Consider the following 12,610-nt stretch of genomic DNA (forward strand, 5'->3'; position numbering starts at 1 on the left):
ACTGAGACAGTATAATGTTCCACAGGGATGAGGGTGGGGAGACATGAATCTGGGTTCCATTTCTACCTCTGGTCAGCTGTGAAGTTGGCAGTTTGACAGTTTGATGTTCTCTGTTCTGGGCCTCAGTATCACCTACTTCTTTAACAATGCTTTGGCCAGGGCTGTCTGTTCAATGTGAATGCCAAAATTTCATTGCAGACTTATTTGTGGGGGCGGGGAGGGGTGGGGGTTGACTGACTCAACCAATTCAAAGCTTCTATCTGGAGGCTGAGGCAGAAGGATCACAAGTTCAAAACCAGCCTCATAACTTAAAAATTTATTTTTAAAAAAAGAGCTGGAGATTTGGCTCAGTGGTGAAGCGCTCTTGGAATCAATACCTTGTATCAAAAGCAAATAATAATAATAATAATAATAATAATAATAATAATAATAATAATAAATAAACAAAAAACAAAACAAGAAAAGGGCTGTGGATGTACCTCTGTGGTAGAGGATTTGCCAGGCAAGCAAGAGGCTCTGGGTTCACCCCTCCCACCAAAACAAAGACATAAATAAATAAAAGCAAAAATTACACATGCCCAAGCCTGTAGTGGGCAAGCCTGTAATCCCAGTGACTCAGGAGTCTGAGGCAGGGGGATCAAGGGCAGCCTTGGCACTTTAAGATCTGCCTCAAAACAAAAAGGACTGGGTGTATTTCAGTGGTAAAGTGCCTTTGGGTTCAATTCTGAGTGCTGCAAAAAGAAACAAACAAAAAAATATATTGGCCAGTGACGGGTTCTTGTGCCCCAGCTTTCGAGCCCTTGAAGGACCAACAGAACCTTCCCAGTGTGACCTCAGACCTCCAGAGGAAAGGAACCCAGGGGTCTGTGGAGCCACCGCCCCGCACAGCGGCAGGGGGCGTCCGACCCATCATGTTAACGATTGTCCTCCGGGCCCTCAGAGGAGCCTCCTGGGAGAGTCTCCTGGCTCTTCGGCTCTTCGCTCTGGGAACCCACCTGGGCCGCAGTTCCCACCTCCTGCCTGCCAGGTTGCACCCTGACCTCTCCCCTCCACCACCTGGTCCCTTCCCACACTCAGCCCTCTCCCGCCCCCTACGGGGTGCCCCAGTCCCAGGTGTCCCCCTTGGCTCCCAGACTCCAAGACAATCCTCCCCCACTCTGTCCCCAGGGTGGCTCCTCAGTGGGGGGCCAGGAACTCTCCCCCCCCCTGCCCCCAGCTCTGGGGCTCCCCGCCCTGCCTCCCCACCCACCCTGCCTCCCCACCCAGAGGCGGGGCTTCCTGCCCCTCCGCCCCCCCCTCTGGAATTCCTGCTGGAACCTACATCGCCCTCCCGCTCCAGACTGGGCTGGGTGTGCAAGCGAGTGTGCACTCCACTGAACACGGGGTTGCGGGGAGTCGTGGCTGCGCTGGGTCCCTCTCAGCGGTGCATGAATGTGCACACGTGCGTATTTGTGCATCCCACTTTGTGCCTATGCAGGTGTGTAATTGTTTGTGCACACACACTCAGTGACGCTTGGGGAAACTTTTCTGGAAATCCTGGGCTGGCAGTTTAAATATAAAGAGGCTTTGTTTAATGCCAGAAGCATTTTCCCCAAGTTCCCAGAGTGGGAACCTTCACCTGCTTGCCCCTCCCTTAGAGACCAGGAGGCCAAGGCTTGCTGGGGGTGGGGGGCAGAGTGAGTGGGGACAGATGACTGGTTAAGAGATTTTATTTTCCAAGGTTCGTCCCCATCGCCCCCAGACTTCAAACCTCCCCGGGTCTCTGTCCCTCCAGGCGCTGTTTAACTTTGAATCTTTCCTCTTCGAATATCCGGGAGTGTTAAAATGATGCCAACATCATTCTGGCAGTGGAATTCAAGTTAAAAGCGGCCAGAATGTGGAATGCTGAAAAGCTAGGGGATGCGGTAGGGGAGGGTGATTGGGGCAAAGCAAGGAAATTGAGAGCAAGGGGAGTAGGGTGACCATAGGAGCAGCTGTCCTCACCGTTAACTGCTTTTCACTGAGGGCGATGACACCTGTCTGATGAGGTTGTTTGGAGTTTCTTTCCTGTACTATAGATCTGATGCCTAGGACTGTCTGCTCAACAAAGGTGCTAACAAATTGATCACTTCATTGGGTTTTTATGAGCAGGATAGGAATAAGGTATAAAAGCATGCACATTGGGGTTCTGGGTCGGCGTCCTGGCCACACAGTTTTCTGGTAGTATCATTCCATGTAAATTTCTGCATTCCTCTTTCCTTGTCAGTAAAGTAGAGCCAATAATGGTTACATCTCTCCCAGAGTTATTCTAAGGATTAAATGAGTTAATTTACATAAGCACTAGAACAATACCTGGCACATATTATTGTTGTGTATGTTTCCCTTTTTTTATTATTGGCATCACCTGTAATTATTTGCCCCTACCTCACACTAAGAATGTTTTATATATTTGCACATTTTTAAATGTTTGGGCAAGGGGAGAACACTTTTATTTTAGGATGCATGAAATGGAATTCAAGGGTCAGTGTCCATAAATAAAGTTTTATTGGCACACAGCCGCACCCATTTGTGGATGGTTTCCTACTGGGAAGGCAGTTAAATCCTTTTGATGGAGACATTATGGCCCCCAAAGCCAAACATATTTACTATCTGGTTGTTAGAGGAAAAGTTTGCCGAGCCCTGCTGGACAATATCACCTCCATGAGTGCAGGGAGCTTTGCCTGTGTGATCATTAGCGTATCCCCCTGCACCTGGAACAGTGCCTGGAACATAATGCATACCCAGTAAGTATTTGTTGCATGAATGAGTTTGGCCCTAGGCAGTGGTGGAGCTGTGGCTCTCACATGCCTGAGCTTGGCATGGGAGTCCATAGTGATTCCAGCAGGTGCTCCTTTGGAGATCCAGAAGAGGGAATCTCTCTCCTACCCCTGCTGCAGTCCGGCTGGCTGGGCAAACTAACTGGGGGGTGACGAGGAACATGTGTAGATTGATACAGCAGGAGTGGGAGCAGTTTATTGTAGGACAGGAGGGGTATATATACATTACACACAGCTTATCTTAATTAACATAAACTAGATACAGCAGTCAACCAATAAGGAATCTCCACACTTAATGGCTCGCTGGTGTTACTTCACAAACCACTCCCTCTGGCAAAATGCCAGGCACCATCCTGACTTGTTTATAGACCCTAACATTTCCCCTTTTTGTTTAATTTAAATAACGACCATAGTGGTTTTTACACAAACACCATAAATAATCTGCTACAAGCAGAATGGGAGGATACAAAATGCCACAATACCAAGCCAATTGATGGCTCCATGCAAGAAGCCCTTGGAAAAATTATACCAGCAATGACACTGTTAGCAAAGATACCGAGTTACAATTTGTTGTAGATTACAGTTTGTTGTCTCAGTCCAGGTAAAGCAGTGTCTCAATAGATTAACTCACAGTCCAGGTAAATCACAGTCCAGGTAAGTTATGCAGGCAGCTAGCTTAAATCACAGTCCAGGTAAGTTCTGCAGGCAGCTAGCTTGATCTGAAGTCTTGTCTGGTTCTCAGCAACACTGGAAATTCTTCCACCCTCATCCTCACCGGCACTGGGATGAAAGCAGGAACTCTGGCAATGATGTTAAAGAAAATCCTGTAGTATTCCAGTAGGCACTAACAACTTTCTGAACAATTTAGTACATTATCTTAAGGTTTTTTTTACATTTGAAATAAGCCTTAATGGTGCTAATTATTCATCAGCCTCCAGGTGTGGGTGAACCATTGTAGTTACTGGCCTTGGAAATGATCAAACTTCAGGGACACGGGCCATCTTCCACCTGCATCATCATGGGCAGCCCCAGATGGCCCCAGGGAGAGTCCGGGGAGTTTTCCAGACTCAAATTGCCACTGGGCACAGGGAGCAAGAGCCTGCAAGACTGTGCCTCCGGGTTTGGATTTGGGCTCTCACAGTGGTTCCCCGGGTGGGGGGTGGGGAAGAGCTGGCTGCCACCGCTTGAAAAGTCCTTGCTGCACCATGACCAGCTCGAGCACGTGGCAGCCGCCATGCTGATTCACGCACCCTCCGGTAACGGTAACGAAAAGTAATAGCCTTTTGCTGCAACTTTTTTCCTGATAATCCTTCCTCCTCTGAACTTTCTTCTTTCTGACTAGAGTTCCTGGGCTTCCATCAACACATGCCCTAACTATTCTTGGTTCCACTGAGGTGCCTCTTTCCCTTATCAATTTAATTAACACCCCTTCCATATTTTTTATCACAAAGACAATACAATACACTGAGACAAAACAAGACACAAACATACTGCATCAATCCTCTCCATTTTTTCAAAATGGCCATTTTCCTCTCGGCCTATCTAGGGATGAGCAGATTTGCTCCCATCCTATCTATGGACAGGCAGCTTTTTTCTCGTCACTTACCCCCGAGTGTCCCAGGGCTCCCTGTACGGGCCACCATCTGCCGCAGTCCGGCTGGCTGGGCAAACTAACTGGGGGGTGATGAGGAACTTGTGTAGATTGATACAGCAGGAGTGGGAGCCGTTTCTTGTAGGACAGTAGTGGTATATATACATTACACACAGCTTATCTTAATTAACAAAAACTAGATACAGCAGTAAACCAATAAGGAATCTCCACACTTAATGGCTTGCTGGTGTTAATTCACAAACCACTCCCTCTGGCAAAATGCCAGGCGCCATCCTGACTTGTTTACAGACCCTAACATACCCCTACCTTCTCAGAGGTGACCAAGGAATCAGACGGCTGCAGGTAAGCAACAGCTGCCCACTTTAGCCTTGCTTTAGGTTAGGCACTTACCTGGCTCAGGTAGGTGCCTTTCTATAAGCCCAAATGCATGTGTCAGCTGGTCACCAGCAGTAGGTGTGTGTTCTCATGCCTTCACTTCCACTGTGGCAGTATGGGAGCAGGAAGGAGTTGGGAAATGACTTCCCTGACCTTCCTAGGTGGGACGCTCTCTGAAGACGAGGTTTGGGGGACAGCCCTTCCTTTCCTTGTGCCCAAGGATCCCTTAGACCATTAGCCATGATGAGATTCCTCTGGGCCCTGTCAAGAGGCTTTACAAGGATCCTAGTGAAAGGTTCTTGTGAACATGGCTAGGGGAAAAACAGTTACTCCCCACATGAGAACAAGCTGGTGTGCAGCTCAGTGGTAGAGTGACCCTGAGTTCAATCCCCAGTATTGCAAAACAAAACCCTCTCCTCAAACCCCAAATAAACATGAGATCAAGCAGACAATGCAGACAATGCCTGGCATTTAGGAAGTGGTAGGTGCCCCAGGTTGGCTGGCCCACTCACGCTGGTTGCTGGTCAATATAGAGGTTTGGAGAAGGAGGTAGCTCTTTCTCACTGACCTTGAGACTGCCAGGACAGCCAGACCTGCTGGCAGACATAGTGTCATTGTGTGAACTCTGAATGAAGTCACCATTAGGGAGTGAGGGGTGGCAAGCTGAGTGATGGAGAGACAGCTTGTGTCCCTCATCATATTACTTGAAACCCTGAATCCTCCAGAGTCTGAACCTGAAACTACAATTCTTTTTGCTCAAGCCAGATTTTGAAAAATCATTTACAGTAGAAAAATTCCAATTTGTGGTCATTGTCATCCCTGTGTGTCCACTCCAAGGCTCCCGAGCCCAGGAGGCACAATGCACTGATTAAGGTGGGCTTTCTACTGTGGAAGAAGGCCATTCAGAATGTTCAGAGATGGAAGTCTGGACTGGGGTGCAGCTCAGTGATAGAGCACTTGCTTAGCAAGGGATGGAGGTGGGAGAGTGAGCCACAAACCTGCCTGACATGTCTAGTGTCTGTTGTTCCTGATGACACCTCTGAGCATCCCCTTCTCAATTCTCAGACGTCCTGAAGGGGGCCAACAGAACCCCAGCACCCCTGAGCATCAGACGGAGCCGCAGATCAGCAGGGCCTGCAGCCTTCTATCCTGGAGGCTCAATATAGCCTCCTGGACCCTTCACTCTTGCCGGTAGCTTTGACCTCCTTCCTACTAAGGTGCCCCTTCCTTCTGGCAACCACTATTCCAAGGAAAGCAGTGCATAAAAGGAAGGCAGAGCCAGGCACAGATCTGTAATCTCAGGGGCTGAGGATGGAGGAATGCAAGTTCGAGGCCAGGCTTAGAAATTTTGTGAGGCCCTAAGTAACTTAGTGAGAGCTTGTCTTAAAATAAAATAAATAAATCAATAAAAAGGGCTGGGGATTTAGCTCAGTGGTTAAGTACTCCTGGGTTTAATCCCCAGTATTAAAAAACAAAACCCAAAACAACACCCCCCCAAGACAAAAAAAACAAACAAACAAAAACAGGGAGACAGGACTGGGTAAGATAAACAAAGAACCGAGTCTCTATCCTAGGGCTAGTGACTTCTTGAGCCTCAGCTTCACTCCTGTAAAATGGGACCCTCTTAGCCTCCCTGCCTGTTCACCATATGACATTTCTTTCGAGGAGTCAGAACTTCTCTCCTGAGGTGCAAATACCTAAATACTGGGGGCTTTTCCTGACATGCTGGATACGAGGGCAGGCCTGTAACCCTATAGGAACTTTCTTAATTAGGAGGGGCTTAGGTCTAGTTGGAGGGGGGTAGAAGTTACCTAGGAAATTTGACTTGAAGCTCTGTCTCTGCAAGATTGAGACAACATTGGTTCCACAACAAAGAAAGTCCCCCCCCAAAAATGTAAAATTTTTTCTTCTATTGGGAGCATATGAAAATCTGTGTACTATTTTCTGCATGTTAAAAATCTTTCAACTAGCTGGACACATGGCACATACATGTAATTCCAGCAGCTCCGGAGGCTGGGGCAGGAGGATCATGAGTTCAAATCCAGCCTTAGCAATGGTGAGGCACTAAGCAACTCAAGTGAGATCCGGTCTCTAAATTAAATGCAAAATAGGGCTGGGGATGTTACTCATTGGTCGAGTGCCCCTAAGTTCAATGCTTGGTACACCCTCTCAAAATCTTTCCACTAGGGGCTGTGGGTGTAGCTCAGTGGTAAAGCACTTGCTTAGCACATGTGAAGCACTGGGTTTCAATCCTCAGCACCACATAAACTTAAATAAATTAAATAAAGGTATTGTGTCCATCTACATCTAATTTTTTTTTTTTAATTTTTTGACTTAAACAAAAGGTTTTGGGGATTGATGGAGATTTGGAAAAAGGGTATCTGCCCCCATCCCATTGACACTTGATACAATTGTCTGTGGTTCTAAGATATCATCTTTATCTCCATCTCTAGCTTAACCTCCACATCTATCTAGCAGTTTATATATCCATCCAACTAAATCGATACATCAATGCTATGCTTCAGGCAAAGTGTAGAAGCTGGAATTAACTAGCTGGAGAGAGGAAATTTTCCAACTTTGGAGGGAGATTCACCTGGATTTCAATCCTGGCTTTATCCCTTAAGGACTGTGTGACTTTGGATTAGGGACATAATCAGCCTTCCTGAGCCTCAGTTTTGTTACATGTAAAATGGAATTTATAACAGCACAGTGGGCATCAGCTTAGTTGTGTAGGGAGAGCTCTCTGTAGGGCATCAGGTGGGGCACTGGGAGAAAAGTGTGGGGAGGAGGAGGTTGTCCTTCCCTTAGCCCAGAGGATGCTGCCTATCAATTTGCCCACTTCAGACCCAGGCGAGGTTTCTGTGAAGCACGGGGCAGGGGAGTTCTGTTGGCTTTTTGAGAAAGGCTTGGCGTCTCACGAGTAGTCAGTGTCCCCTCGGGCCACTGTGGGGAGCCTGAGCCAGGAGGCGCACTGGGTGTGGTGAGTGCATTGGGCGTGGCCTGCAAGTGCAGGGTGGGGCTGTGGCTCTGGCCCCGCCCTATGCTCACAGGCCACACCCCTACCCCGCCACTCAGGTCACGCCCTGGCCCAGCTCCAGCACGCAGTTCTGGGAGGTCGCTGGTGGCTCCTTGGGCAGTAGGGAACCCTGTGAGCAGAAAGGTCGGGGGCATGGAACACCTCGATGGATGCGATGGACAAAGGTTCCTACTTCCTCAGGACCACCCCTGCATCTCAGGCACAGCGACGAAGACCCAAGGGCTGAGTGCTCTGAGGCTGAACCAGATGAACCTGCCCACCAGGATGGGGAGGTGGCCAGCTATCGGCCTGGGGCCCTCTTTCACTTAAAAACAATTAAACTGCAAAACCTGGTTTTCAACATTTTCCTGTCTCCTTTTGCAAGGGAAGGAGTGCCCTTGCCTTCTCCCATTTTATCAGTTTGGCCCCTGAGTCCAGAAAGTTTCTGACCCCCCCCCCACCTTACTCCCTCCCAGAGAAGAGAGATCTAGAATGTGCCATGAGGGAGTGTATCTAGTGAATCCACTGTGTCCCTTGGCTTGCCCCTCCCCCACTGGAAGTTCCACCAGGCAGGAGACCTTTTTGCTTTGCCCAGCTGCATCCCCTAGCACCTGGCCCAGGGCCTGTCCTAGGAGAGGTCAGTAAACATTCCTTAGGTGAAGAACACAAACTTTAAATTTACAGAGAGTAAGAGGTGATTTTTTTTAATCACTGTTCTATGTCCTTGGCTCCTATGCTCCTCACAGCTGCCCTACAAGGTGGGAACAAGCATGTCCTCATTTTCAAAGATGAGGGAACTGAGTTAAATAAAAATGAACTTAACTTACTGGGAGGCAGAGAAGCTGAGAAAGGAATGACATCCGCTCTCATTCAGCAAACTCACGATGCCAGGGCTCCTCCTTGGACCCCTCTTCCAACATTTCCTTGGTACCTGATGTTGGACTTGAGAATGTTGGCTTCAAAGATCAGCTCTACCATTTGTTGATACTGTGACCTTCTGCAACTCTTCCCCAGACATCAGTTTCCCCATGGGCCTTGGTGAGGGGGTGTCTGATCTTTCCTTCTCTGCCCACAAGCCCTTTAGGAATCCTTTCCTTGGATGGAAGGCAGCTCTGCTCCCAGGGACAGGAGAAGGTTTGGGGTGCAAACAGAGACTTCCTGAATCCTCCCCTCACTCCTGCTGTGGCTCTGGCTCTGGACAGGGGCTCCAGGGCCTCTCCCAGTGGGTGCTGGAGGCCAGAGCTGCCTTTGTCTGCCCCAGGAGGCCAGCCAGCCCCTGCCCAGGCCTGGGAGATGTTTTTTTTTCCCTGAGTGTTGCAGCTGGGACCGTTTATAATAGGAAAAAAAGAGAATGACCAGGCCAGCCAGCTGGAAAATAAACAGACTTAAAAAGAAAATGGCTAGGCCTGTTCTTCTCCTGTGGAGGCTTTGGTTAAGCAGAAAGTTTTAGTTCCTTTCTGAAAGGCATTTGGGCTTTTGAAGTCCCCTGCAGGGGCTCTCTCTTGCCCCTGGGAAGCCAGGCTCTGGCATGTCCCAATGTGCATGGCGAGGATGGGGCCAGTCCACTCAGAGAAGGCAGCAGCAGGCCCTGGGAAATGTAGCACCAGACTCTGCTCCTCTCCCAGTGGGGCCCAAGCCCCATAACCTCCCTTTAGTGGCCTCTTGCCTGAATTTCCTCTGATCCCTCTGGCTTTAAATGCTGGCTGCGTGCCATTTCAGCCAGAGGGTGGGAATGGACTGCTTCTTCATTCAGAGAACCAGAGAGATTTTGCAAACAGGGAGACTGAGGCAGAGAGGGCTTACCCCAGGCCATTCAGGAAACCTAAACATACTGAGTTGTCATTGTCCTGTAAATGTGAACAACAGCTACCATTTCTTAAGCACATATAATATGGAAGGATGAAGTTGATGAATCCAGGAATTCACCTGGCAGAGAAAACCCAGCGATCTGTCTCTCAAGGACACTGCCTGGCTAGCTCTCTTCTAGTCTTATTTAGTTCCAGTCCTTGCAAATGAGCCTCTTCTTTGTGTGGCCACCCATCGCTAGGGTCTCAGCTATATCTATTACTGATGAAGGAGCACTATCAAAATATATCTAATAGCTGGGCATGGTGGTTCACACCTGCCCAACTACTCAGGAGGCTGAGGCAGGATGATTGTAAGTTCAAGCCCAGTTTCAGCAACTTAGTTGAGAATCTGTTTCAAAAAAAAAAAAAAAAAAAGGGCTGAAGATGTGGCTCAGTGATAGAGTGCCCCTTGGTACCACAAAATTAAAAGGGCTGGGGATGTAGCTCACTGGTAAAGCACTATAATTACCGGTACTGCAAAAAAGGAAAGAAAAAAAAATTAACAACAAGCACCTACCAGGTGCAAAGTGTCGTGTGCTAGACTAGACATGTTCCAGCTTTAGCCCTCTATCTGCTCTCCACACATCAATGAGCCTGGTCACTGTGGTGCTACCCTTCCAGGGCACCCTCCCCATGACCTACTTCCTCCAACAAGGCAACTAGGCCCTACCTCCTATAATGTCCACTACCTCCTGATGGTTTGTTAAAATATGTAGATTGATTCACTGATAAAGACAGAGCCCTCATGATCCAATCATTCCCCCAAGCCCTGCCTCTGAACATTGCTGCTCTGGGGACCAAGCCTTCAAGATAGGAGCCTCTGGGAAAGGTTTCAGGTACAAAGTGCAAAAGCTGGTAAACAGCACAGCTGGGATTATAATGCAGCCCTCCCTGGTTCTTTACATGATATGAGCCTGTGTGCTATGTGGCAGACCTCTCTGTCCAGTGCCCACCTCTGACCTCTGGGCATTGCCCTGACAGCTACTCCAGTCACCCCTCATTCACTGGGCAGGGAGTAGACACCATGATGAGATGGGGGTATATATCAAAATCTAGGCCTCTGTCCTGAAAGAGTTTTGGTTTACTTGGGTGGGCCAAGCTTTCTACCCCTGGTCCTCTTGTCCATGAGAGAGACTTTATGCGACAGTGCTTGAGTGCACTGTATATGGACCCCTCCTCTATATGCCAGCCAGGATGCTGGTCTTTCTCTTGATGACATCACTGCATTCCGAGCATCTGTAGGGCACAGGGAATGTAAAAGGAGCAGTAGACCCAGAGTGGATGAAAAAATTTCCCTCCTTTCTGCTGGTGGGTATTGGGTCCCCAAAAGCATTCCATGTGTTCATCTGAGGCAGTGACCACACATGCAGACACCTCCTTAATATATTTTCTGGGCCTGTGTACTTAGGAAATTCTTTCTATGACAGTAGAAAGTGGAGGTGCAGGAAAGGGCTATGCACACAGGAAAAAAAAAAGTACCCATGCTGGGTGTAGGGGTACACACCAGTAATATCAGCTACATGGGAGGCTGAGACAGGAGGACTGCAAGTTTGAGGCCAGTCTGGGCAATTTAGGGAGATGCTACTTCAGAATAAATGGAAACAAACAAAAGTTTTAATTTTTCTCAGAATGATCTGAGCCAGTTTGGTGCTTCTTGGTAGATTCAGATAACAGTGTTATAAGAGAGGTTAGAGTCAGGTGTGGTCTCCTGCTGCCCTACAACCTCTCTAGCAGGTGATAGTGAAGGCAAATGTTAGACCAAATTTGCTACACAAGTTGACAGTCATAAAACAGACATTCAGCAGCAAAGTGGGGTCTTTTTATTTTGGTGTGTGTGTATGTTGGGAATTGAACTCAGGGGCTCTCAACCACTGAGTCACATCCCCAGCCCTATTTTGTATTTTATTAACAGACAGGGTCTCACTGAGTTGATTAGTGCCTCGCCATTGCTGAGGCTGGCTTTTTGAATTCACGATCCTCTTGCCTCAGCCTCCTGAGCTGCTGGGATTACAGGCATGTGCCTCTGTGCCTGGCAAAAGTGGGGTCATTTTAAAGATAAAACAGGACCTAAAGTAGTTTCAACAGCTCAATGAAGTCCCAGCTCCATGTTTCAGGCTATCTGACCCCTCCCCAGGGTGAGGAGCCCATCACATTCCTAGGCAGGCTTTGGTGTCCTCAGAATTTCTACTCATCGCTGGACACAGGATCGCCTGGGGGTGGAGCTGTGTGTGTAGGGGTTGTGCAGTTACCCCAGCCTCACCTGCATGCAAGGTAGAGAGCATTCTAGACTCTGTTTGTTAAACCATACCTCAAAGGCCTTGGACGTCACCAATGAGAGCCCATTTTTAAATCTACCACATTTTTGTTTGTTTGTTTTCTAATGTGATAATTAAATTTATTGGTGGCTGAATGATCTACTCAAGACCAAAGGACATGTGACTAGTCTTGGAGTGTGTCCACTGCCTGCTGGGGCTGTCTACCTGTGCACTCTGAGTCAAAGCTTATAATTCCAGGCCTCATATCACATTTATTATATTGAATTTTTAAAAAATTTGTTTTAAAATTAAAGAAAAGACTGCTGGGTATAGGGGTACATGCTGGTAATCCCAACTACATGGGAGGCTGAGGCAGGAGGATTGCAAGTTTGAGACCAGTCAGGGCAATTAGGGAGATGCTATTTCAGAATAAAAGATAAAAAGGATGGGGGAATGTAGCTGAGTGTAGCGTGCCCCGGGGTCCGATCCCTAGTACTGGGGAAAAAAATGAAAGCCAGTAACCAACATTGTAACAGAGAACAAAGCCACAAGTGAACCAGAGTCCAGCATCCACAGGCTCCAGTGTGCAGCAGCCCACCAAGGGCAGCTGAAGGTGGTTTGGGCGGAGGCTCCTGGGGCCAGGGCCAGGAGTTTCAAGCTCTCTGAGGGTGTGAATCCACCAGGGACTCTCCCAATGTGTTGCTTCCCTT

The sequence above is a fragment of the Marmota flaviventris genome, unplaced genomic scaffold, assembly GCF_047511675.1.
Source record: "Marmota flaviventris isolate mMarFla1 unplaced genomic scaffold, mMarFla1.hap1 Scaffold_43, whole genome shotgun sequence".
Classification (NCBI taxonomy): domain Eukaryota; kingdom Metazoa; phylum Chordata; class Mammalia; order Rodentia; family Sciuridae; genus Marmota; species Marmota flaviventris.